A 27,705-nucleotide genomic window follows, 5' to 3' on the forward strand; every position below is an offset into this window, starting at 1 on the left:
TATATATATATATATATATATATATATATATATATAAATCGTTATATTATAACTATTACTAATGTTATTATGATTAGTATTATTATTAACATCAATGATAATAGTATTCTTATCATTTTATTTTATTTTTATTATTATTAGCATCATGTTTTTTTATTAATACTAGCAACATTATAATTCTAGTATTATTAGAATTCTTATTAAAATTACTTATAGAATTATATTAATAACTAATATTATGAAAATTTAATAAAATAGATATACATAAACTAATATATATAAATAAACTTATATAAAAACACAGGTATACAAATAAATGTTTAAACAGATATAAAGGAAAATTTAGTTATTTATATATATTCAGATATATACACGAATATAATACACACACACACACACACACACACACACACACACACACATATATATATATATATATATATATATATATATATATATATATATATATATATATATATATATATATATATATATATATTCTGTTGAAGTCACATCTGCTTTAACTTGTTTTCTTCTCCTACTGCTCGAATTATTTGTTTCTATCGACCAAGAAGTAATACTACAAGATAATACAAATTGAATCTGTTATCCATCTGTATCAGCTTCTATTTTTTTATTTTTTTCCATCGTCCTTTTTATCTAATCCAGGATTTCAATGTCGACCTTCAAATCCTTATTAAACTCATCAAATCTAACGTTTAGTGATACCAGCGAACCCACTTTATCAATTATACAACACAAAAACCCTCCTCAGCATTTATCTAAATGAATTAAAAAAAATGAAGAACAGGTACTTGCCCTGTACTTGCTTCGTTTTTTAATTTAGACAATTTTGTAATCAATTTCAAAAACTGTTAATGTAGTTGTACTAGGAATCTTTTACTTAAACATTCTACAAAATCTCAAGATCCAATTCATCTTAACGGATTCTAATTTTGGAGTCAAAGACTGATTTCTAAAAGTCAACAAATTTGTTAATCGAAGAATTCAAGCTCAATTTGATGTTGTAGGTTAAATTAAAGATACAGCAAGTTTCTAATCAAGATTTAAAACCATTTTCATGAAGAAACTTTGAGCTAAAATGCTCTAAATTTTAAAAGTGGGTTTAGAGTTCATCGATTGAATATAACGACTGTAACAGGTTTTTTTTTCTGTCTGTTTCAGTAAATTTAATGTGTCTAAAAATCGTTGATACAGTTTTTATTAATCCTAAAACAAAACAATTTACAATGTTACTCGATGTTGTTGATCCCTGGTCGAGCTCCAGTTGAAAGGAAGGAGATGACAAGGAAACATACCAGGTTATATTTTTATAAAGATAGGATAGAATAGATAAAAAGATACAGAGGAATGGTTTGAGGGAGTTTTGGGTGAATGAGAGGTCACAGGTTCGAACCCGGGGGAGAGCAATTATTTTTCTTAAAGCCTTTTAAGGTAGCTTTTATTATTATTATTATTATTATTATTATTATTATTATTATTATTATTATTATTATTATTATTATTATTATTATTATTATTATTATTATTATTATTATTATTATTATTATTATTATTATTATTATTATTATTATTATTATTATTATTATTATTATTATTATTATTTTGATTATCATTTATGTGATTATTATTACTAATGTTATTACTATGATTATTATTAATGTTATTGATATTATTGTTATTATTAGTAGTATAACACATTATTATTATTATCATATTTATAAGTATTAAAATCATTATTATTATTATTATTATTATTATTATTATTATTATTATTATTATTATTATTATTATTATTATTATTATTATTATTATTATTATTATTATTATTATTATTATTATTATTAACATTACTAATGTATTTATTATTATAAATTTTGTCATGCAAGTATTAGTTATCATTATTATTATTAAGATTATAGTTATAAATAAGAATATTTTTATTAGTAACATAAGTAGTATTATAAATATTATCATTATTATTATTAATATAAACATTAGTATTATTATTATTCAACTTATTATCATTATTATCATTCTTATAAAATTATTATTTTGTTATCACTAAAATTATCAATATAAATAGATACTTTTATATAAAAATACATTACGTTATACTTTTATTACTAAAAAGATAGTAGTTAAGCTATATCAACTAATATATATAAATATATACTAAATTTTAATATATGGTTTTTATTATTAATGATAAGTAATAGTTATATAAAACATATAAACTAAATATATTAAATTTATCTAAATAACATATAGTATAACAAGTATATTATTAATAACAAAAATATATATATAATTGTTCAATTACAAGGATATGTATTAATGGATACACAAATGATATAGGTTCGTGAATCCGAGGCCAACCCTACTTTTGTTCAATATCGTCATGTGTATTTTTACTACAAAATACATTAGGTGAGTTTTATTTGATTCCATTTTACTCTTTACATTTTTGGGACTGAGAATACATGCGCTGTTTTTATAACTGTTTCCTAAATGCTTTTGAGATATATTTTTGAACTGAGAATACATGAACTGCTTCTATAAACGTTTGACGAAATAGACACAAATATTTAAAACTACATTCTATGATAGAATTATTTGGATTCAGAGGTTCGATTTCAATAAAGATTGTATTATCGACCATCGGTGAGTTGATTTCGTCATTGCACTACGCGTTAGCTACCGATATGGTTCGATTTAGTAGTTAGTAATGGTGAGATGATTTCGTCATTGCACTACGCGTTAGCTACCGTTTTAACTACCATCGGTGAGATGATTTCGTCATTGCACTACGCATTAGCTACCGATGTATTGTATTGTATTGTATTGTATTATAGTCGACTTTGTAGTTGGTAACGAAGGGATGATTTTGCATTGCGTACGCATTAGCCCCCGTTTCAGCTACCCTTGGAGGGATGATTTTGCATTGCGTACGCATTAGCCCCCGTTGTAAGAATTATATTGTATTAACTACCACGGTGAGATGATTTTGTCATTGCACTACGCATTAGCTACCGTTGGTGAGTTATTTGAAAGGTTCCGGTGTTCTTCATATGAATGATTTTACAGCAAGAATAGGCCTGCACAGATTGTTTTCTAATTATGAGTATCTTGTGGTCTATTATATTATTGAAAATGATTGATTATGAAAAACTAATGAACTCACCAACCTTTTGGTTGACACTTTAAAGCATGTTTATTCTCATGTATGAAAGAAATCTTCCGCTGTGCATTTGCTCATTTTAGAGATATTACTTGGAGTCATTCATGACATATTTCAAAAGATGTTGCATTCGAGTCATTGAGTTCATCAAGATTATTATTAAGTCAATTATAGTTGGATATATTATAAAATGGTATGAATGTCATCAACTTTCGTTGTAAAGCAAGTTTGTCTTTTAAAAACGAATGCAATGTTTGTAAAATGTATCATATAGAGGTCAAGTACCTCGCGATGTAATCAACTATTATGAATTGTCTATAATCGATATGGACTTTGTCCGGATGGATTAGGATGGGTCGTTGGAGTTGGTATCAGAGCGGTGGTCTTAGCTAACCAGGTCTGCATTAGTGTGTCTAACTGATAAGTCGTTAGGATGCATTAGTGAGTATGGACTTCAACCGTGTCTGCATGCCAAAAGTTTTGCTTATCATTTAGTGTCGAAAATTATTTGCTTATCATCCTTAAAGTCTAGACACGTCTTACTGCCTCTATTGCATAGACAGCGTATAGATAAATTCATATCTTAGCGTATCTGTTATTGTTACCTTTGCCTGACAGCATCCGTAGATTCCTCCATAACTTATGGGATTTTAGTATTATATATGCATATGTAAACTATGTATTGCAGGGTACTAATCTACATCCTATAATCTATTTCTTATCGAAAATCCTTCATCTGATCGTACGAGATGAATCCCTCAATCAGTTCGAGTCCCTTAGATTTCGATAGCTATTCCGATAGTTATTCCGACAGCTATTCCGACATGGATGTTCACCTAAGCTCCGGAAGCAGCGTCACCAGAATGAATTAACCAATCAGCCATCCCCAATTCATCTGATGAGTTCGTAGTTGACTAAACCAATGGAGAGAAGAAGACAGCGGTCCCTTCCATCCACCACCTTCCCCTCTTGGCGAAGAACCTGAAGCAATTACAGGCGAACCTGTTCGAGACACCATTTTCTCTCACATTTCCAGAGTATCTCGACACGATTATATTCTATCCACAATTCTAAACCTTATTCATCCGCTCGTTCTGACCGACAATCATCCCAGAATAATGGAAGAAGTCAACGAGCTTCGCGCTTGAGTAATCAATTTGGAAAACGTGGTGCAAAACCTACCAGCTTCAGCAACATCACCAGTACCAACAGTACCATCAACATCAACACCAGTACCACCAACAACCGAAGTCTCAACATCACATGCCTCAACATCTCATTCTGCACCTCGAGTATAATCATCGTTCTACATGACATTCTACATCATTTATATTCATTCGACATGATGATTATGTAATCTCTAATGTTTTAGAGATTACGTACTCTAGTTCTAACCAAAAAGCAAATGAGATTAATATCATGTTAACTCATTAAATCCATGATTACATCTGAAGAAAATATATATGTATATATGTTTTCATAAAGATTGTAATTAAAAATTCTTTTGTACAAATTGTTAATAGTGAAAATATTTTAACGGGTATGTAATACCCGAGGAATATTCAGATCTCACATTAATAAGTTACACTGTATATTCTTCGAATCTGATTCAACAATCATTTACTCTCCTACTTACATCCATCGATATACGTATTCGTTCACCACAGAATAACCATTTTCATTCAATTTCATATTAGGATTTTGACCTATCAGAATCCAACAAGTGGCATAATGAAGAAAACATTGGACAAAATAAAATTTGTTAGAAACAAACAAATTAACTATAAGAAATTTTGTTAAGAATCCACGCTAACAAAATCCTAGCTAACTGTTCCTAGCTAACTGTTAATTTCGTATTACATTTTATTTATCGCAATTTATTCATCGCAATTTATATTCTTGCAATTTTATTTATCGTCATTTAATTTCTGTTATTTATTTTACGCACTTTAAATATCGGGACACGTATACAAGGTTTTGACATATCATATCGACACACACACACACACACACACACATATATATATATATATATATATATATATATATATATATATATATATATATATATATATATATATATATATATATATATATATATATATATATATATATATTATTTGAAATAACCATAGACACTCTATATGCAGTAATGCTTGAGTTAGCTATACAGGGTTGAGGTTGGTTCTACAATAATATATACACTTTGAGTTGTGATCGAGTCTGAGACATGTACACGGGTCACGACACGTATTAATTAATTCGAATATTATATATTAAACTATATATGAATTATTGAATTGCTAACTGTGGACTATCAACTGAGGACTACCAACATTGGACAATTAAAATGAATTAAAATATTGATTATAAAATATGAAACTAAACAATTCTTCAAGTTTGCCACTTGATTTCATCTTAAACCTCATTTGTATCTTGACGATTACAATCTGCGTTCAAACCTTTCATGATTCTTGAAAACACCTCAATCGAGAGGATGAACCAACCACATTTCATCTATAGAAGAAAAGATTGATGCATATAGTTATGCATCTGAACCTGAGTAAACGTTTAACACTTATCTGTGCTAGCTCCGTTGGCATTGTTATTACCGAAAATAACATTGCAATTCCTTTTCAAATTAGCCAATTTTGTCACAGCTCCAACAAGACAACTTAGACTTTTCGTTCGAAACAACCTTATTATAACTGCGTTATATATGCGTGCTCTTTTATTGTTACCGGGAAACCTTTCATATTCCACCTTATTACCACTAGCGCTTAATCATCTAAAAACAAAATTCTCCTGAACCCACCTCGGATTGATAACCGATGATTCAGGTATCGTAGCATTAAATGCAGAGGAAACCGAAAAATGGTAGAAGGTCTAAACAGTCAAAAGCTTGATGATAAAGAAAGGAGAGTTAGGAACGCTCGATAGAAAATTTGATACTGAAAAACGAGTTGAGAAAACCATGAAGGAGACTCTGAACAAATCACAAGGACTAAAATTGTACATAAAGAATCCTGATGATTCTGTTTCTGATGAAATCTTTAGCGAATACCTTACTCCTTAATCGCTCCAAATCATTGTGAATGAATTTCTTCATCACACTTTGATTCAAAAATTCTAAGATATTATCGTATCTTTCATTATTAATATCCTCAATATTTTTGAAGATACCTTCATAAATATTCTCGTCCAATATTAATTATCTCTCTGCGCTACCTGTGTTATATCATAAAAGGAAACTGTTTTAGTTTCTATATTCTGTAAACCTTAGAGTTTAAAATAAGAATGTTTTTGAAGTAGTGTTGGGAACTGAAGCATGAGTTAGTATAATATAATGACACTTGATCAACGTGATTATATTACAGTAAGTCATGTTGAGTTTCTAATGGAACATGATGATTCACAGATCTTAACGTCATCATGTGCCATGTTACATAACTCTTCCATTCTACTTAACTTCTGAACATATCAAGAAAATGTATTCTTGATGGTTCTATCTTCCGTGATGTTGATAAATTTGACAAATCAAATCGTGCGATTGCGTTCTTTCTCGTTTAGAACATTAAGTTCATTCAAAACTCCATACTTACGAATTCTGGACCATTACTCGCTTTACTAGAGATCAAGAGGATAATAAAAAGGCAAAGAGCTCCAAAATATAAGAGAAAATATAAAGCCCAATAACAACACGAAGGTTACAAACTACGGATATTAATATGAATAGCAATATAAAGAAACAGTATAATTAAGAATAGTATCATCCCAAGGTAATAGTATAAATAAACAGATTTTTCTGGTGGAAGATTGAAAAGAAGGATGACAGAAAAGATAATTAGAAAATTTTAAGGATTAGAACTGGATTAAGCATTTTCACAATCTTTTGGATGTATGAACTAAGAAAGAAAGTATAGGAATGATGAGGATAATGGAACGAAAGAGTTTAATTTATAATGAAAATATCAGACAGAGTAATGGAGGCAGATCACCGTATTAAATAATAGAGATCTTAATTTCCTTACTCACTGAAGAATCAGATCTTATAGATTTCCAAGATTTTCTTTTGAATCCCTTGAATTCCGGAATTCAACCATGACTAGTGAAGAGTTATGATGAAACTTGTCTATCTCATTTCACTATTATGTGATAACTTCACTCGTACTCCTCTAGTAATCGAATTAGTTTATCTTTATTACTCAATGGTAATAAAACTCTATTTACCAGCTTATATGAGTCATGAAAACATTTTTATTGTTAGCCATGACTACCTCACTCAAATTTCGGGACAAAATTTATTTAACGGGTAGGTACTGTGACGACCCGGAAATTTTCGACCAAATTTAAACTTAATCTTTATATGATTACGACACGATAAGCAAAGTCTGTAATACTGAGTCTCAAAAAGTTTTGGAACTACATTCATGTAACCACTTACCCTTTGACTATTCCCGACGATTCACGAACAGTTATTGTAACTAAATAGGTATATATATATATATATATATATATATATATATATATATATATATATATATATATATATATATATATATATATATATATATATATATATATATATATATATATATATATAAATGTAAGAATATATAATTGGGATTAATAAAATATAACTTAAACTTTAAAGTTTAATAGAGAGTAATTAAAATGGTAATTAAAATGAATTTATATAAATATATGATTTCTATACATAAGTATTATAATATGTATCCTGTAATATATGTTATATTGTGTAAAAATTTACTACTCATTATAAGTTAATTGTATATAATATAGTTATATTACATGATCAATAATATGTAATACTAATATATTTAATTAATTATAAGTGTCGTAATAATATCGTTATTACTTTTAATGTAATATCAATACTAGTGCTATTAATATTATTATAAAATTAATACATATAAATTTGATATAAACAAATTGCTATAGTATTTTTATTACTTGCAATATTAACATCATATATATATATATACATATATATATATATATATATATATATATATATATATATATATATATAAATCGTTATATTATAACTATTACTAATGTTATTATGATTAGTATTATTATTAACATCAATGATAATAGTATTCTTATCATTTTATTTTATTTTTATTATTATTAGCATCATGTTTTTTTTATTAATACTAGCAACATTATAATTCTAATATTATTAGAATTCTTATTAAAATTACTTATAGAATTATATTAATAATTAATATTATGAAAATTTAATAAAATAGATATACATAAACTAATATATATAAATACACTTATATAAAAACACAGCTATACAAATAAATGTTTAAACAGATATAAAGGAAAATTCAGTTATTTATATATATTCAGATATATATAGGAATACAATACACATATTTATATATATATATTCTGTTGAAGTCACATCTGCTTTAACTTGTTTTCTTCTCCTACTGCTCGAATTATTTGTTTCTATCGACCAAGAAGTAATACTACAAGACAATACAAATTGAATCTGTTATCCATCTGTATCAGCTTCTATTTTTTTATTTTTATCCATCATCCTTTTTATCTAATCCAGGATTTCAATGTCGACCTTCAAATCCTTATTAAGCTCATCAAATCTAACGTTTAGTGATACCAGCGAACCCACTTTATCAATTATCAAACACAAAAACCCTCCTCAGCATTTATCTAAATGAATTAAAAAAAAAAGATAAAAACAGGTACTTGCCCTGTACTTGCTTCGTTTTTCAATTTAGACAATTTTGTAATCAATTTCAAAAACTGTTAATGTAGTTGTACTAGGAATCTTTTACTTAAACATTCTACAAAATCTCAAGATCCAATTCATCTTAACGGATTCTAATTTTGGAGTCAAAGACTGATTTTTTCATGACCCGTCCTAATCCATAAGAACGAATACATTACACTTGGTTACATCGCGAGGTACTTGACCTCTATATGATACATTTTACAAACATTACATTCGTTTTAAAAGACAAACTTTCATTTCATCGAAAGTTGACGGCATGCATATCATTTCATAATATATCCAACTATAATTGACTTAATAATAATCTTGATGAACTCAACGACTCGAATGCAACGTCTTTTGGAATATGTCATGAATGACTCCAAGTAATATCTCTAACATGAGCAAATGCACAGCGGAAAATTTCTTTCATACCTGAGAATAAACATGCTTTCAAGTGTCAACCAAAAGGTTGGTGAGTTCATAGGTTTATCATAAAACAATAAAATTCATCATTTTGATAGACCACAAGATTTAAATGCTGCATGGTACAAATGGGCCCGAATTCTATACCCACCTGTAATGTACATGCGATATCTTTTAAATACAGTACACATTTCTCGTGTACAAAATCATCTTTCATAAATCTTAGTAACCGTACACATATCTTGTGCACAAAAATAACATACACATAATCTGTGTATAAAATCATTCTCTCGATACATAACATTCACTTTTCATTTCTTTCATAGCTTCGCTTGGTAACCGACCTTAACATATAATGCGCATAATAATATCCCCAAAACAGAACATCTCGTCTGTATAATAATCATATAAACTTCGAAGTACTAAACACCACGCCCACTAGCCCTTCCGTCTAGTGAACATTCTAGGTGGGGTGTTAAACTCGGTAGCTACCTTTAGGATTCGCGTAAATTAGGCGTGCACTAATTCTCAAAATTAGTGATGTTTCCTAATTCTTAGGTTATCAAGCAATAATAATCAGGGGAAAAATATTCATATCAATTGTGGTAATTATCACGTCCACATAATTCAATGGTGACAATTATCACGTCCACATAATTCATTCGAGGAATGTTTTGCTTGTGTCTATCTCGTCAAACATTTATAAAAGCATTTCATGTATTCGCAGTTCAAAATGTATTTCAAAAGCATTTAATAAAGCAGTTGTAAAAGTAGCACATGTATTCTCAGTCCCAAAAATGTAAAGAGTAAAAGGGAATCAAATGAACTCACCTAATGTATTTTGTAGTAAAAATACATATGACTATATTGAACAATGCAGGGTTGGCCTCGGATTCACGAACCTATATCAATTGTATATTTATTAAAACATGTAATCGTAACCAAACCAGTTTATATATTTATTTTATTAACATACTTATTATATTAGTTTATATATGATTAGTATTAAATGTTAAATTTAATAGATTATTGTATGAAAGTATTTATATAAAAATATAATATGTTTGATATATGGTTATATGAAATATTATTATAATTAGTGTATATGTAATAAGTGTATTTTATGTACAAGATATTTATTTGTTAAAAATGATAGTTTTGGTAATAATGATTTACTAATATTAATAATAACTTTATTAATAATGATAATACTAATAATAAAAATGATAATGATAATAATGATAATACATATGTTAATAATGAATTCTAATAATACTAATAAGTACATAATGATACTAATACTAATAATAATAATAATAATAATAATAATAATAATAATAATAATAATAATAATAATAATAATAATAATAATAATAATAATAATAATAATAATAATATTAGTTTGGGTTATTTTGATAATTAATAATAATCCTAATCATAATAATAGTAATAATGAGAATATTAACTTTGGATATAATACTTAATTCTAAATAATAAATTTAACTATAATCTTCATAATAATAATACTTATAAAGTTATTAATAATAATACTACTAGTATAATATTAGTAATAATAAGAATGATTCTAATATTATTAATGATCATAATAATCCTAATATTAATGTTATAAATATAACAATAACAACAATAATTAATAATTGATAATAATAATAATAATAATAATAATAATAATAATAATAATAATAATAATAATAATAATAATAATAATAATAATAATAATAATAATAATAATAATAATAATAATGATGAATATATTGCTACCTTTAAAAGCTCAAAAACAAAATGGTAAACCGCCCAAGCCGGGACTCGAACCCGCAACCTCCTGGATACCCTCTAACACTCTTTACCAATGATCCATGTGTTCTTTCCTGATTAATATCATATCTGTCTGTTATTTAACCCCGTATCTCTTTTATTTCTAGTTTTATCTTCTTCTCTCACCCATCTCAGTCGACCAGGGTAGTTCAATCAACAGCAATTCAAACTAAATTGATTTTTGAATTCATAAACTAAATGTAACCAACACACTTGTGATTGTGTTGTATTAAATAAAAAAAAATTAAAAAAAGCACTGCAGCTGTTCGTTGTGGGTTTAATAAAAAAAATTGATTTTTGTATTTGATGATGTTTTAGCCAAAATTTATAACATGAATTAGATTTCAAATTATCATTAGAAACTTTCAAAATCAATAACTGATCGAAAAACTCTAAAACAGATTTGAATTTCATGAAAAACAAATCGTTTGACTTTTTATAAATAAACTTTGACTCGAAAATTCTAGCTTGGTATAAAGAATTGGAAGTTGATTCTTTGCAGATAGTTTCTCTATGTGAATCCTAACAACACTGCAATTTTACTTTTTGAAAACAGTTTCAAATTCAAAATTTGATCGAAAAGTTGAAGGTACAGAGTGTGTCGAGCTGTTAAAACAAATAATACCCTAACAGATGTAATAAATTAAATTGATATTGAGGGTGAGAAGTAGAATGGTATTTGATAACAGCTTGTGACAAATCGTTTGGTTTATAACAGATTGTGAATTGCCAATTAATTATTCGAGCAGACAAGTAAATAAAGTTTGAGATTTACTCAAAACAGATTTTGTTTTGTTCTCATTAACAGATTCGATTAACAGACAAAATCAAAAGTTCAGATAACGACTTTTATGCAGCTGATTAGGTAATCATCTGTTTTAATTTTTATATTTAATATAAATAATAAATATGTTAATATTAATAATTAATAATACTACTAATAATAATTATATAAATAATAATAATGATATTAACCATAAAAATAATAACAATGATATTATTTATAATAATAATAATAATTTGTATTAGTTGTAGTAATAATGATAGTTATAGTAATAATAACTATTTTAAATGATATGAAGAAAAAATAATCACAATAATAACTAAAATTTTAATTTTAATTCTATAAAGTTATTAGTAATGTTAATAATAATATTAGTTACAATAATAGTAATATACCAACTTAAATGTATCTAATTCATATATATATATATATATAATAGTATTAATATTAATATCTATTTTGTTAATAATGAAATTAATAAATTGTATAACAACTATATTTATACATTACAATAGATATACAATTAATAATAATAATAACAATCTTATTGATGTTATGCCAGGGGTATATGAAATAGTATTAATTTTTACAAGGAAATACTATTAAATACGATACAATTTTACACAAGTGATTTATTTATTTATAGAGTGGATATACCTAAACCTTGCTACAACACTTATAGCCAGTGTACCTAATCGTACAGTAGTGTAGTTTTTAGTAAGTCCGGTTCGTTCCATGTAGTGACCCGAACTTTTCCATGTTTATATATATATTAAATGAAATTGTTATTTACATGATTAAGTGTGTCCAACATGTTAAGCAATCAAACTTGTTAAGACTTGATTAATTGAAATAGGTTTCATATAGACAATTGACCACCCAAGTTGACCGGTGATTCACGAACGTTAAAACTTGTAAAAACTATATGATGACATATATATGGTTATATATATAGTTAACATGATATTATGATAAGTAAACATATCATTAAGTATACTAATAATGAACTACATATGTAAAAACAAGACTACTAACTTAATGATTTTGAAACGAGACATATATGTAACGATTATCGTTGTAACGACATTTAATGTATATATATCATATTAAGAGATATTCGTACATCATAATATCATGATAATATAATAATTTAAAATCTCATTTGATATTATAAACATTGGGTTAACAACATTTAACGAGATCGTTAACCTAAAGGTTTCAAAACAACACTTACATGTAACGACTAACGATGACTTAACGACACAGTTAAAATGTATATACATGTAATGTTTTAATATGTATTCATACACTTTTGAAAGACTTCAAGACACTTATCAAAATACTTCTACTTAACAAAAATGCTTACAATTACATCCTCGTTCAATTTCATCAACAATTCTACTCGTATGCACCCGTATTCGTACTCGTACAATACACAGCTTTTAGATGTATGTACTATTGGTATATACACTCCAATGATCAGCTCTTAGCAGCCCATGTGAGTCACCTAACACATGTGGAAACCATCATTTGGCCACTAGCATGAAATATCTCATAAAATTACAAAAATATGAGTAATCATTCATGACTTATTTACATGAAAACAAAATTACATATCCTTTATATCTAATCCATACACCAACGACCAAAAACACCTACAAACACTTTCATTCTTCAATTTTCTTCATCTAATTGATCTCTCTCAAGTTCTATCTTCAAGTTCTAAGTGTTCTTCATAAATTCTACAAGTTCTAGTTTCATAAAATCAAGAATACTTCCAAGTTTGCTAGCTTACTTCCAATCTTGTAGAGTGATCATTCAACCTCAAGAAATCTTTATTATTTATAGTAAGATATCTTTCTAATACAAGGTAATACTCATATTCAAACTTTGATTCAATTTCTATAACTATAACAATCTTATTTCGAGTGAAAATCTTACTTGAACTTGTTTTCGTGTCATGATTCTGTTTCAAGAACTTTCAAGCCATCTAAGGATCCTTTGAAGCTAGATCCATTTTTCTCATTTCCAGTAGCTTTATCCAGAAAGCTTGAGGTAGTAATGATGTTCATAATATCATTCGATTCATACATATAAAGCTATCTTATTCGAAGGTTTAAACTTGTAATCACTAGAACATAGTTTAGTTAATTCTAAACTTGTTCGCAAATAAAAGTTAATCCTTCTAACTTGACTTTTAAAATCAACTAAACACATGTTCTATATCTATATGATATGCTAACTTAATGATTTAAAACCTGGAAACACGAAAAACACCGTAAAACCGAATTTACGCCGTCGTAGTAACACCGCGGGCTGTTTTGGGTTAGTTAATTAAAAACTATGATAAATTTTGATTTAAAATTTTTTCTTCTGGGAAAATGATTTTTCTTATGAACGTGAAACTATATCCAAAAATCATGGTTAAACTCAAAGTGGAAGTATGTTTTCTAAAATGGTCATCTAGACGTCGTTCTTTCGACTTAAATGACTACCTTTACAAAAATGACTTGTAACTTTTATTTACGACTATAAACCTATACTTTTTCTGTTTAGATTCATAAAATAGAGTTCAATATGAAACCATAGCAATTTGATTCACTCAAAACGGATTTAAAATGAAGAAGTTATGGGTAAAACAAGATTGGATAATTTTTCTTATTGTAGCAACGTGAAAATTGGTAACAAATCTATATTAATCATATTCTAGCTAACTTATATTGTATTATACATGTATTATAATATATTATGTAATCTTGGGATACCATAGACACGTATGCAAATGTTTTGACATATAATATCGACCCATGTGTATATATTATTTGGAACAACCATAGACACTCTATATGCAGTAATGTGGGAGTTAGCTATACAGGGTTGATGTTGATTCCAAAAATATATATACTTTGAGTTGTGATCTAGCCTGAGACATGTATACACTGGGTCGTGGATTGATTCAAGATAATATATATCAATTTTTTTCTGTACATCTAACGTTGGACAACTAGTTGTAGGTTACTAACGAGGACAGCTGACTTAATAAACTTAAAACATCAAAATGTATTAAAAGTGTTGTAAATATATTTTGAATATACTTTGACATATATGTACATATTTGTTATAGGTTCGTGAATTGACCAATGGCTAAGTCTTACTTCCCGACGAAGTAAAAATCTTTGAAAGTGAGTTATAGTCCCACTTTTAAAATCTAATATTTTTGGGATGAGAATACATGCAGGTTTTATAAATGTTTTACAAAATAAACACAAGTACGTGAAACTACATTCTATGGTTGAATTATCGAAATCGAATATGCCCCTTTTTATTAAGTCTGGTAATCTAAGAATTAGGGAACAGACACCCTAATTGACGCGAATCCTAAAGATAGATCTATTGGGCCTAACAAACCCCATCCAAAGTACCGAATGCTTTAGTACTTCGAAATTTATATCATATCCGAAGGGTGTCCCGGAATGATGGGGATATTCTTATATATGCATCTTGTTAATGTCGGTTACCAGGTGTTCACCATATGAATGATTTTTATCTCAATGTATGGGATGTGTATTGAAATATGAAATATTGTGGTCTATTGTTACGATTTGATATATATAGGTTAAACCTATAACTCACCAACATTTTTGTTGACGTTTAAAGCATGTTTATTCTCAGGTGAATACTAAGAGCTTCCGCTGTTGCATACTAAAATAAGGACAAGATTTGGAGTCCATGTTTGTATGATATTGTGTAAAAACTGCATTCAAGAAACTGATTTCGATGTAACATATTTGTATTGTAAACCATTATGTAATTGTCGTGTGTAAACAGGATATTTTAGATTATCATTATTTGATAATCTACGTAAAGCTTTTTAAACCTTTATTTATGAAATAAAGGTTATGGTTTGTTTTAAAAATGAATGCAGTCTTTGAAAAACGTCTCATATAGAGGTCAAAACCTCGCAACGAAATCAATTAATATGGAACGTTTTTAATCAATAAGAACGGGACATTTCAGTTGGTATCCGAGCGTTGGTCTTAGAGAACCAGAATTTTGCATTAGTGTGTCTTATCAAGTTTGTTAGGATGCATTAGTGAGTCTGGACTTTGACCGTGTTTACTTGAAAAATGATTGCTTAACAAATTTTGTTGGAAACTATATAGTTTTAACATGTGAATATTATGTGATATATTAATCTCTTAATGTGTTTGATATTATGTGATAGATGTCTACCTCTAGAACAAGTCACATTGACTCACCTAATGATACTGAAGAGTCAAATGTAAATTGGAATGATTCGTGGACTGATTCACAAGTTCTCGAAGAGGAACTGGAAGAAGAGTCGGAATCGGAAGAAGAATCAGAACCGGAAGAAGAATCGGAACCGGAAGAAGAAATAGAACCAGTGGGAGAAATAATAAAACGGTTAAGTAGAAGAAAATCCTCAACCAACCGACCAAAGTTTATTATGGTCAATGGTGTTTCCGCCAAGGAAGCAAAGTATTGGGAGGATTACCAATTCTCCGATGAATCGGATCCCGACAAGGATTTCGACGATGTTATAGAAATTACCCCAACACAATTTAATAAGGCAAAAGAGAACAATAAGGGAAAGGGCATAAAAATAGAGAAATTTGATTCCAAACCCGATGAACTTTATATGTATCGTCAACACCCGTATTTCTTAAGTTGTTACAATAACCTGGGAACCTCTAAACCACCAGGTTTTTCTAAACCAATGTGGAAAACGACGGCTCGTATTAGTGGAACATCATATATCTCTAGAAACGTGGCAAAACGAACCAAAACCGAAGAAGAAGAAACGAGCGAGTCGGAATAAGATAGTTGTATTCGTGTGGTGTAATATATGTAATATAGTGTGCTTATGCTTTATGATATATGTAAAATTGCTTGTATTAATAAGTATTTTTTTATGAATCTAACTCTTGTCTATTTTACAGTATAAAAACACAAAATGGATAGACAACCCAATATTTTAAGAGACCTACCCGGAGACATGATTGATGAAATCTTGTCTAGAGTCGGTCAGAATTCCTCGGCACAACTATTTAAGGCGATATCAGTTTGTAAGACATTCGAAGAACGTTCCAAGAATGCCTTGGTTTATAAAAGGCTTTCGTTCGAAAGATGGGGAATATCACATTGGGAAATCCATAAGTTACGATGTGTTTACTTTGACGCATATATTACGGGGAACCCAAATGCTATTTTACGCAACGGGTTAAGAAATTATTTTGACTCAATATATCATAATATAGGACTTCGTGATTTAGAAAAAGTGGCTAACATGCAACATAAAGAAGCATGTTATGTTTACGGGTTAGTAATGTTCGCTTCTCACCAAAGTGAGAACAAGAACATCGGGCTACAACTATTAAACAAAATGTTCCCACAAGTGACGGAGTCGGTAATTGGGGTAAGAAATGAGGTTTTTAGGTTATTACGAGACTGTTGGTCATTACGTAACCTTCATCCTTTTGACGACGTTACAATACATTGTCTTACTATCAGTCACAACAGCTATGTTCCACAAAACCAAGGATGGGAAGTGGTATTAGTAAAACCAGAATGCATGACTTGTTTCTGGACGTATGAATTACGTGTCTTTATTGCCTTTGCTGAACGCCTTATTTATTAACTAGAATTATCATCGCAACTACTTTGTATCAAAGTTTTATGTGCTATATTTCATGCTATATGTAAAATAGCGGTATTGTAAGTTTGCAGGTTATTATATAAAGGCTTGAATATGATATATTTTTCTTTTTGTTTTTGTGATTAGTTTTTCATATAGAATTGTAGTAGTTGAAATGGTATGTTAGCTACTAAGTATGAACTTAACGGGTAGGTACTACCCGAATTAAAGAGTATAAAACGCTAATATGAAGAAAGAGCTTTTATAAATAAGTTCATATTACGCTACGAAATACTATTGACTACTCTTGACATTCTATATGATTAACTCGTTTCATTTGACTATTTTGAAGGAAATGGCACCGACTACTCGACACACCTTGAATATGAGCGAAGAGGAATTTCGTGCCTTTCTTGCTTCAAACATAGCCGCAGTACAGGCTGCGCTACATACCAACAATAACCTTGGATGTAGCAGTACAGGAAATCGTGTAGGATGCACCTACAAAGAATTCACTGCCTGCAAACCTTTGGAATTTAATGGAACCGAAGGACCGATCGGATTGAAACGGTGGACCGAGAAGGTCGAATCGGTGTTTGCCATAAGTAAGTGTACTGAAGAGGATAAAGTGAAGTACGCTACGCATACCTTCACAGGTTCTGCGTTAACATGGTGGAATACCTATCTAGAGCAAGTGGGACAAGATGATGCTTACGCACTACCGTGGTCAGCATTCAAGCACTTGATGAACGAGAAGTACCGTCCCAGAACTGAGGTCAATAAGCTCAAGACAGAACTTAGAGGGTTACGAATCCAAGGATTTGATATTACCACGTACGAAAGACGATTCACAGAATTATGCCTATTGTGTCCGGGAGCGTTCGAAGATGAGGAAGAGAAGATCGACGCGTTTGTCAAAGGATTACCGGAAAGAATCCAAGAAGATATAAGTTCACACGAGCCCGCCTCCATACAACAGGCATGTAGAATGGCTCACAAACTAGTGAACCAGATTGAAGAAAGAATTAAAGAACAGACTGCTGAAGAGGCCAATGTGAAGCAAGTTAAAAGAAAGTGGGAGAAAAACGGTGATAAGAATCACCAATACAACAACAACAACAATTACAACAATAATCGCAACAACTATCCCAACAATCGCAACATCAATCGCAACTACAACAAACGGCCCAACAACAACAACAACAACAACAACAACAACAACAGCAACTACAACAATCATCCCAACAACAATAATAACCTCAATAACAACAACAATCAGAAGCAGCTATGCCAAAGGTATGAAAAGTATCACTCGGGGTTCTGCACAAAATTTTGCAACAAGTGTAAAAGAAATGGTCATAGCGTGGCAAAGTGTGAGGTCTACGGACCAGGGGTTAACAGAATGAAAGGAACAAATGGTGTCAGAACGAGTAATGGCGGAGCAAGTAGTGTCGGAGCAAGTTATGCCAATGTAGTTTGTTATAAATGTGGAAAACCGGGCCATATTATTAGAAATTGCCCGAACCAGGAGAACACAAATGGACAAGGCCGCGGAAGAGTTTTCAATATTAATGCGGCAGAGGCACAGGAAGACCCGGAGCTTGTTACGGGTACATTTCTTATTGATAATAAATCTTCTTACATTTTATTTGATTCGGGTGCGGATAGAAGCTATATGAATAGAGATTTTTGTGCTAAATTAAGTTGTCCATTGACGCCTTTGGATAGTAAATTTTTACTCGAATTAGCAAATGGTAAATTAATTTCTGCAGATAATATATGTCGGAATCGAGAAATTAAACTGGTTAGCGAAACATTTAAGATTGACTTGATACCAGTAGAGTTAGGGAGTTTTAATGTGATAATCGGTATGGACTGGTTGAAAGAAGTGAAAGCAGAGATCGTTTGTTATAAAAATGTAATTCGCATTATACGAGAAAAAGGAAAACCCTTAATGGTGTACGGAGAAAAGGGCAACACGAAGCTACATGTTATTAGTAATTTGAAGGCACAAAAACTAATAAGAAAAGTTTGCTATGCTATTCTAGCACACGTCGAGAAAGTACAAACTGAAAAAAGAGCATCAATGATGTTCCCGCGCAAAAGAATTTCCCGATATATTTTCGAAAGAATTACCTGGATTACCCCCACATCGATCCGTTGAATTTCAAATAGATCTTGTACCAGGAGCTGCACCAATAGCTCATGCTCCTTACAGACTCGCACCCAGCGAGATGAAAGAACTGCAAAGCCAATTACAAGAACTTTTAGAGCGTGGTTTCATTCGACCAAGCACATCACCGTGGGGAGCTCCTGTTTTGTTTGTCAAGAAGAAAGATGGTACATTCAGGTTGTGTATCGACTACCGAGAGTTGAACAAACTTACCATCAAGAACCGCTACCCACTACCTAGAATTGACGACTTATTTGATCAACTACAAGGCTCGTCTGTTTATTTAAAGATTGACTTACGTTCCGGGTATCATCAAATGTGGGTGAAAGAAGATGATATTCCAAAGACTGCTTTCAGAACACGATACGGTCATTACGAGTTTATGGTCATGCCGTTTGGTTTAACTAATGCACCAGCTATGTTCATGGACCTTATGAACCGAGTGTGAGGACCATACCTTTACAAGTTTGTCATTGTTTTCATTGATGACATACTTATTTACTCAAAGAATGACCAAGAACACGGTGAACATTTGAGAAAGGTGTTAGAAGTATTAAGGAAGGAAGAATTGTACGTTAAGTTTTCAAAGTGTGCATTTTGGTTGGAAGAAGTTCAATTCCTCGGTCACAAAGTGAACAAAGAAGGTATTAAGGTGGATCCGGCAAAGATAGAAACTGTTGAAAAGTGGGAAACCCCGAAAACTCCGAAACACATACGCCAGTTTTTAGGACTAGCTGGTTACTACAGAAGGTTCATCCAAGACTTTTCTAGAATAGCAAAACCCTTGACTGCATTAACGCATAAAGGGAAGAAATTTGAATGGAAGGATGAACAAGAGAAAGCGTTTCAGTTATTGAAGAAAAAGCTAACTACGGCACCTATATTGTCATTGCCTGAAGGGAATGATGATTTTGTGATTTATTGTGACGCATCAAAGCAAGGTCTCGGTTGTGTATTAATGCAACGAACGAAGGTGATTGCTTATGCGTCTAGACAATTGAAGATTCACGAACAAAATTATACGATGCATGATTTGGAATTAGGCGCGGTTGTTTTTGCATTAAAGACTTGGAGGCACTACTTATATGGGGTCAAAAGTATTATATATACCGACCACAAAAGTCTTCAACACATATTTAATCAGAAACAACTGAATATGAGGCAGCGTAGGTGGATTGAATTGTTGAATGATTATGACTTTGAGATTCGTTACCACCCGGGGAAGGCAAATGTGGTAGCCGACGCCTTGAGCAGGAAGGACAGAGAACCCATTCGAGTAAAATCTATGAATATAATGATTCACAATAACCTTACTACTTAAATAAAGGAGGTGCAACAAGGAGTTTTAAAAGAGGGAAATTTAAAGGATGAAATACCCAAAGGATCGGAGAAGCATCTTAATATTCGGGAAGACGGAACCCCGTATAGGGCTGAAAGGATTTGGGTACTAAAATTTGGGGATATGAGAGAAATGGTACTTAGAGAAGCTCATAAAACCAGATACTCAATACATCCTGGAACGGGGAAGATGTACAAGGATCTCAAGAAACATTTTTGGTGGCCGGGTATAAAAGCCGATGTTGCTAAATATGTAGGAGAATGTTTGACGTGTTCTAAGGTCAAAGCTGAGAATCAGAAACCATCAGGTCTACTTCAACAACCCGAAATCCCGAAATGAAAATGGGAAAACATTACCATGGATTTCATCACTAAATTGCCAAGGACTGCAAGTGGTTTGGATACTATTTGGGTAATAGTTGATCGTCTCACCAAATCAGCACACTTCCTGCCAATAAGAGAAGATGACAAGATGGAGAAGTTAGCACGACTGTATTTGAAGGAAGTCGTCTCCAGACATGGAATACCAATCTCTGTTATCTCTGATAGGGATGGCAGATTTATTTCAAGATTCTGGCAGACATTACAGCAAGCATTAGGAACTCGTCTAGACATGAGTACTACCTATCATCCACAAACTGATGGGCAGAGCGAAAGAATAATACAAATGCTTGAAGACATGCTACGAGCATGTGTTATTGATTTTGAAAACAGTTGGGATCGACATCTACTGTTAGCAGAATTTTCCTACAACAACAGCTACCATTCAAGCATTGAGATGGCGCCGTTTGAAACACTTTATGGTAGAAAGTGCAGGTCTCCGATTAGTTGGAGTGAAGTGGGGGATAGACAGATTACGGGTCCGGAGATAATACAAGAAACTACCGAGAAGATCATCCAAATTCAACAACGGTTGAAAACCGCCCAAAGTCGACAAAAGAGCTACGCTGACATTAAAAGAAAAGATATAGAATTTGAAATTGGAGAGATGGTCATGCTTAAAGTTGCACCTTGGAAAGGCGTTGTTCGATTTGGTAAATGAGGGAAATTAAATCCAAGGTATATCGGACCATTCAAGATTATTGATCGTGTCGGACCAGTAGCTTACCGACTTGAGTTACCTCAACAACTCGCGGCTGTACATAACACTTTCCACGTCTTGAATTTGAAGAAATGTTTTGCTAAAGAAGATCCCACTATTCTGTTAGATGAAATCCAAATCAACGAAAAACTTCAATTCATCGAAGAACCCGTCGAAATAATGGATCGTGAGGTTAAAAGACTTAAGCAAAATAAGATACCAATTGTTAAGGTTCGATGGAATACTCGTAGAGGACCCGAGTTCACCTGGGAATGAGAAGATCAGATGAAGAAGAAATACTCGCATTTATTTCCAGAAGATACGTCAACACCTCCAACTGCTTAAAATTTCGGGACGAAATTTATTTAACTGGTAGGTACTGTAGTGACCCGAACTTTTCCATGTTTATATATATATTAAATGAAATTGTTATTTACATGATTAAGTGTTTCCAACATGTTAAGCAATCAAACTTGTTAAGACTTGATTAATTGAAATAGGTTTCATATAGACAATTGACCACCCAAGTTGACCGGTGATTCACGAACGTTAAAACTTGTAAAAACTATATGATGACATATATATGGTTATATATATAGTTAACATGATATTATGATAAGTAAACATATCATTAAGTATATTAATAATGAACTACATATGTAAAAACAAGACTACTAACTTAATGATTTTGAAACGAGACATATATGTAACGATTATCGTTGTAACGACATTTAATGTATATATATCATATTAAGAGATATTCGTACATCATAATATCATGATAATATAATAATTTAAAATCTCATTTGATATTATAAACATTGGGTTAACAACATTTAACGAGATCGTTAACCTAAAGGTTTCAAAACAACACTTACATGTAACGACTAACGATGACTTAACGACTCAGTTAAAATGTATATACATGTAGTGTTTTAATATGTATTCATACACTTTTGAAAGACTTTAAGACACTTATCAAAATACTTCTACTTAACAAAAATGCTTACAATTACATCCTCGTTCAATTTCATCAACAATTCTACTCGTATGCACCCGTATTCGTACTCGTACAATACACAGCTATTATATGTATGTACTATTGGTATATACACTCCAATTATCAGCTCTTAGCAGACCATGTGAGTCACCTAACACATGTGGGAACCATCATTTGGCAACTAGCATGAAATATCTCATAAAATTACAAAAATATGAGTAATCATTCATGACTTATTTACATGAAAACAAAATTACATATCCTTTATATCTAATCCATACACCAACGACCAAAAACACCTACAAACACTTTCATTCTTCAATTTTATTCATCTAATTGATCTCTCTCAAGTTTTATCTTCAAGTTCTAAGTGTTCTTTATAAATTCTACAAGTTCTAGTTTCATAAAATCAAGAATACTTCCAAGTTTACTAGCTTACTTCCAATCTTGTAGAGTGATCATCCAACCTCAAGAAATCTTTCTTATTTATAGTAAGATATCTTTCTAATACAAGGTAATACTCATATTCAAACTTTGATTCAATTTCTATAACTATAACAATCTTATTTCGAGTGAAAATCTTACTTGAACTTGTTTTCGTGTCATGATTCTGCTTCAAGAACTTTCAAGCCATCTAAGGATCTTTTGAAGCTAGATCCATTTTTCTCATTTCCAGTAGCTTTATCCAGAAAACTTGAGGTAGTAATGATGTTCATAAAATCATTCGATTCATACATATAAAGCTATCTTATTCGAAGGTTTAAACTTGTAATCACTAGAACATAGTTTAGTTAATTCTAAACTTGTTCGCGAAAACATATATCAATTTTGATGTTGATTCCAAAAATATATATACTTTGAGTTGTGATCTAGCATGAGACATGTATACACTGGGTCGTGAATTGATTCAAGATAATATATATCAATTTTTTTCTGTACATCTAACGTTGGACAACTAGTTGTAGGTTACTAACGAGGACAGCTGACTTAATAAACTTAAAACATCAAAATGTATTAAAATTGTTGTAAATATATTTTGAATATACTTTGACATATATGTACATATTTGTTATAGGTTCGTGAATTGACCAGTGGCCAAGTCTTACTTCCCGACGAAGTAAAAATCTGTGAAAGTGAGTTATAGTCCCACTTTTAAAATCTAATATTTTTGGGATGAGAATACATGCAGGTTTTATAAATGTTTTACAAAATAGACACAAGTACGTGAAACTACATTCTATGGTTGAATTATCGAAATCGAATATGCCCCTTTTTATTAAGTCTGGTAATCTAAGAATTAGGGAACAGACACCCTAATTGACGCGAATCCTAAAGATAGATCTATTGGGCCTAACAAACCCCATCCAAAGTACCGGATGCTTTAGTACTTCGAAATTTATATCATATCCGAAGGGTGTCCCGGAATGATGGGGATATTCTTATATATGCATCTTGTTAATGTCGGTTACCAGGTGTTCATCATATGAATGATTTTTATCTCTATGTATGGGATGTGTATTGAAATATGAAATCTTGTGGACTATTGTTACGATTTGATATATATAGGTTAAACCTATAACTCACCAACATTTTTGTTGACGTTTAAAGCATGTTTATTCTCAGGTGAATACTAAGAGCTTCCGCTGTTGCATACTAAAATAAGGACAAGATTTGGAGTCCATGTTTGTATGATATTGTGTAAAAACTGCATTCAAGAAACTGATTTCGATGTAACATATTTGTATTGTAAACCATTATGTAATGGTCGTGTGTAAACAGGATATTTTAGATTATCATTATTTGATAATCTACGTAAAGCTTTTTAAACCTTTATTTATGAAATAAAGGTTATGGTTTGTTTTAAAAATGAATGCAGTCTTTGAAAAACGTCTCATATAGAGGTCAAAACCTCGCAACGAAATCAATTAATATGGAACGTTTTTAATCAATAAGAACGGGACATTTCATTCCACAGGGAGACTTAGCCAAGCTTAACGCTAAATTTTTAACTTATAATTGTAAAAATATAAAAATATATATAAGTAGTATTATTATTATAAAAAAGGGGGTTTTTACCGTTTAATGACCGGTTTGTCGATTTTTAAAACTTTAGTCGCAGTTAAAACCTAATGTAAAATATTAAAAATAAATATAACTTAATTTAAAGCGTAAAGTAAATAATGATAATGTAATTTCGATAAATAAAAATGCGATAAATAAAATAACGGTAAATAAAATTGCGATAATTAAAAGTGCAATTAAATATGAAATAAAGGAAATTAAATATGAAATAAAGGAATTATGCTTATTTAAACTTCCGTAATCATGATATTCGACGTGTTGTTTTTAGTTTATTACCATGGATTAATTGTTCTTTGTCCTGGATTATTCGATATGTCCATACGGATTTGTCCATAATAGTCCATCAGTCATAATCATAAAGTGCGAGAGTCTTCGTCAAATTATTATTATTCCTGAAGTCAAATATTCCAACTAATTGGGGATTCGAATTGTAACAAGGTCTTAATACTTTGTTTAATGAATACACCAGGTTATCGACTGCGTGTAGTCCAAGGTTTTACTACTTTGTTAACAATTACACCAATTACCCTTGAATGTAATCCACCTCTGTTTCAACAAGTCTATTAACTATTAATCCAATCACGTGTCCGGTAAAATGAACAATTATTGGTATTTATAGATATCCCGCCCACCGTGCCCAGTCAAGCGTATGTGGTTATATATAAATACGTCAAATTATAAGTCTATATATTAAATCAACGAGGTATCATTTAGTTAATATAAAACCCATTAATAGCCCATAGTCTAATTTCCACAAGTGTCGTTCTTTTATCCAAACCCCAATTATGGTCCAAAGCCCAATTACCCAATTTTAGTATTTAGCCCAACATCATGATTACTTCGGCAATAAATAAGCATAATAATAACTTAGCTACGAGACATTAAATTAAAAAGATTGAACATAATTTACAATGATTAAAAATAGCGTAGCGTTACACGGACAGAATTTCGACTTACACCCTTACAACATTCACTAACATACCCTTATTATTAGAATTAAAATTAAAATTAAAATATTATATATATATATATATATATATATATATATATATATATATATATATATATATATATATATATATATATATATATATATACGAGTGAGAGATAGATGAAAGATATATGGATATATGATCACCAAACTGCGAAATTTATAGGCATGTGGCCAGCCACCTACTGCCATGCGATCGCATGGAAAATGCTCTTCCAGGCCATGCGATCGCATGGCCCCTTTTTCCAGCTCACATGAACTTGTTTCCTAGCTTGCCGACGGTTTTAAATATAATATATAATATATAAATAATTTTAAGAATTATTTAAATATTATATTATATTTATGTGCATAGTTGACTCGTAATTTTTAGTCCGTTGCGTCGAGCGTTGAGAGTTGACTCTGGTCCCGGTTTCGGATTTTCGAACGTCCTTGCGTACAATTTAATATCTTGTATTTTGCGTTTCGCGTCTTGTATTCTTGTAATTTTGAGACGTTTCTCACCAATAATTTGAACCACTTTGATTGTATTTTGTACTTTTGAGCTTTTTGGTCATTTGCGTCTTCAATTCGTCGAATCTGTCTTTTGTCTTCACCTTTTATTATTTAAACGAATATCACTTGTAAATAGAACAATTGTAACTAAAAGCTTGTCTTTCTTGAGGGATAATGCTATGAAATATATGTTCGTTTTTAGCATTATCAAATATTCCCACACTTGAGTGTTGCTTGTCCTCAAGCAATATAGTCTTGAAATAAAAATACTAGAATCACTTCTTTATTCTTCACACTTTGTACATCAGTGAATCCTATACAGCGGTATGAACAATGGTAGTAACGATGTAGTTTACAGTCCCACATGACTATAAAAATTTAGATCCTTAAGGAAATTGGATCTTTATGAAAACATTTGATCTTTTGAAAATACGATCTAGCTTTTACCCTAGATAAGTTTTCCGTAATAACCCTTCACCGGTGATGCAAAATGTTTTTGTGGGTTTGGTGGGTTACAGATTTGAAAATTTTAGCTCAAAACTTATGGTTTTGTGTCACCCACTTGCTAACTTTGTATTAGGAAAGCAACACGTTCAGTATACTTGCTCCGTATATTACCTTTCGATAAACTACCGTCCGGTTGTAAAGGAAAGCGTTGAACAAGCAACTGTTAAGGCAATGTCCCCTGACATGCTTTTAATTATGGTCTATAATGTGTCGGATGCAATTACTATCCTTTGTAGGAGCAATAGTAAAGCTCACCCTATAGTTTTTCGGTCTGGCACAAGGTCCTGTCTTCGACCATGCTATGCAACCACCGTTCTTACGGTTGACACCCGATTTGGTTCAGGTGACCTGATGAATTTCAGGTGAA

This window comes from Rutidosis leptorrhynchoides, chromosome 8 (assembly GCF_046630445.1).
Source record: "Rutidosis leptorrhynchoides isolate AG116_Rl617_1_P2 chromosome 8, CSIRO_AGI_Rlap_v1, whole genome shotgun sequence".
NCBI classification, from domain to species: domain Eukaryota; kingdom Viridiplantae; phylum Streptophyta; class Magnoliopsida; order Asterales; family Asteraceae; genus Rutidosis; species Rutidosis leptorrhynchoides.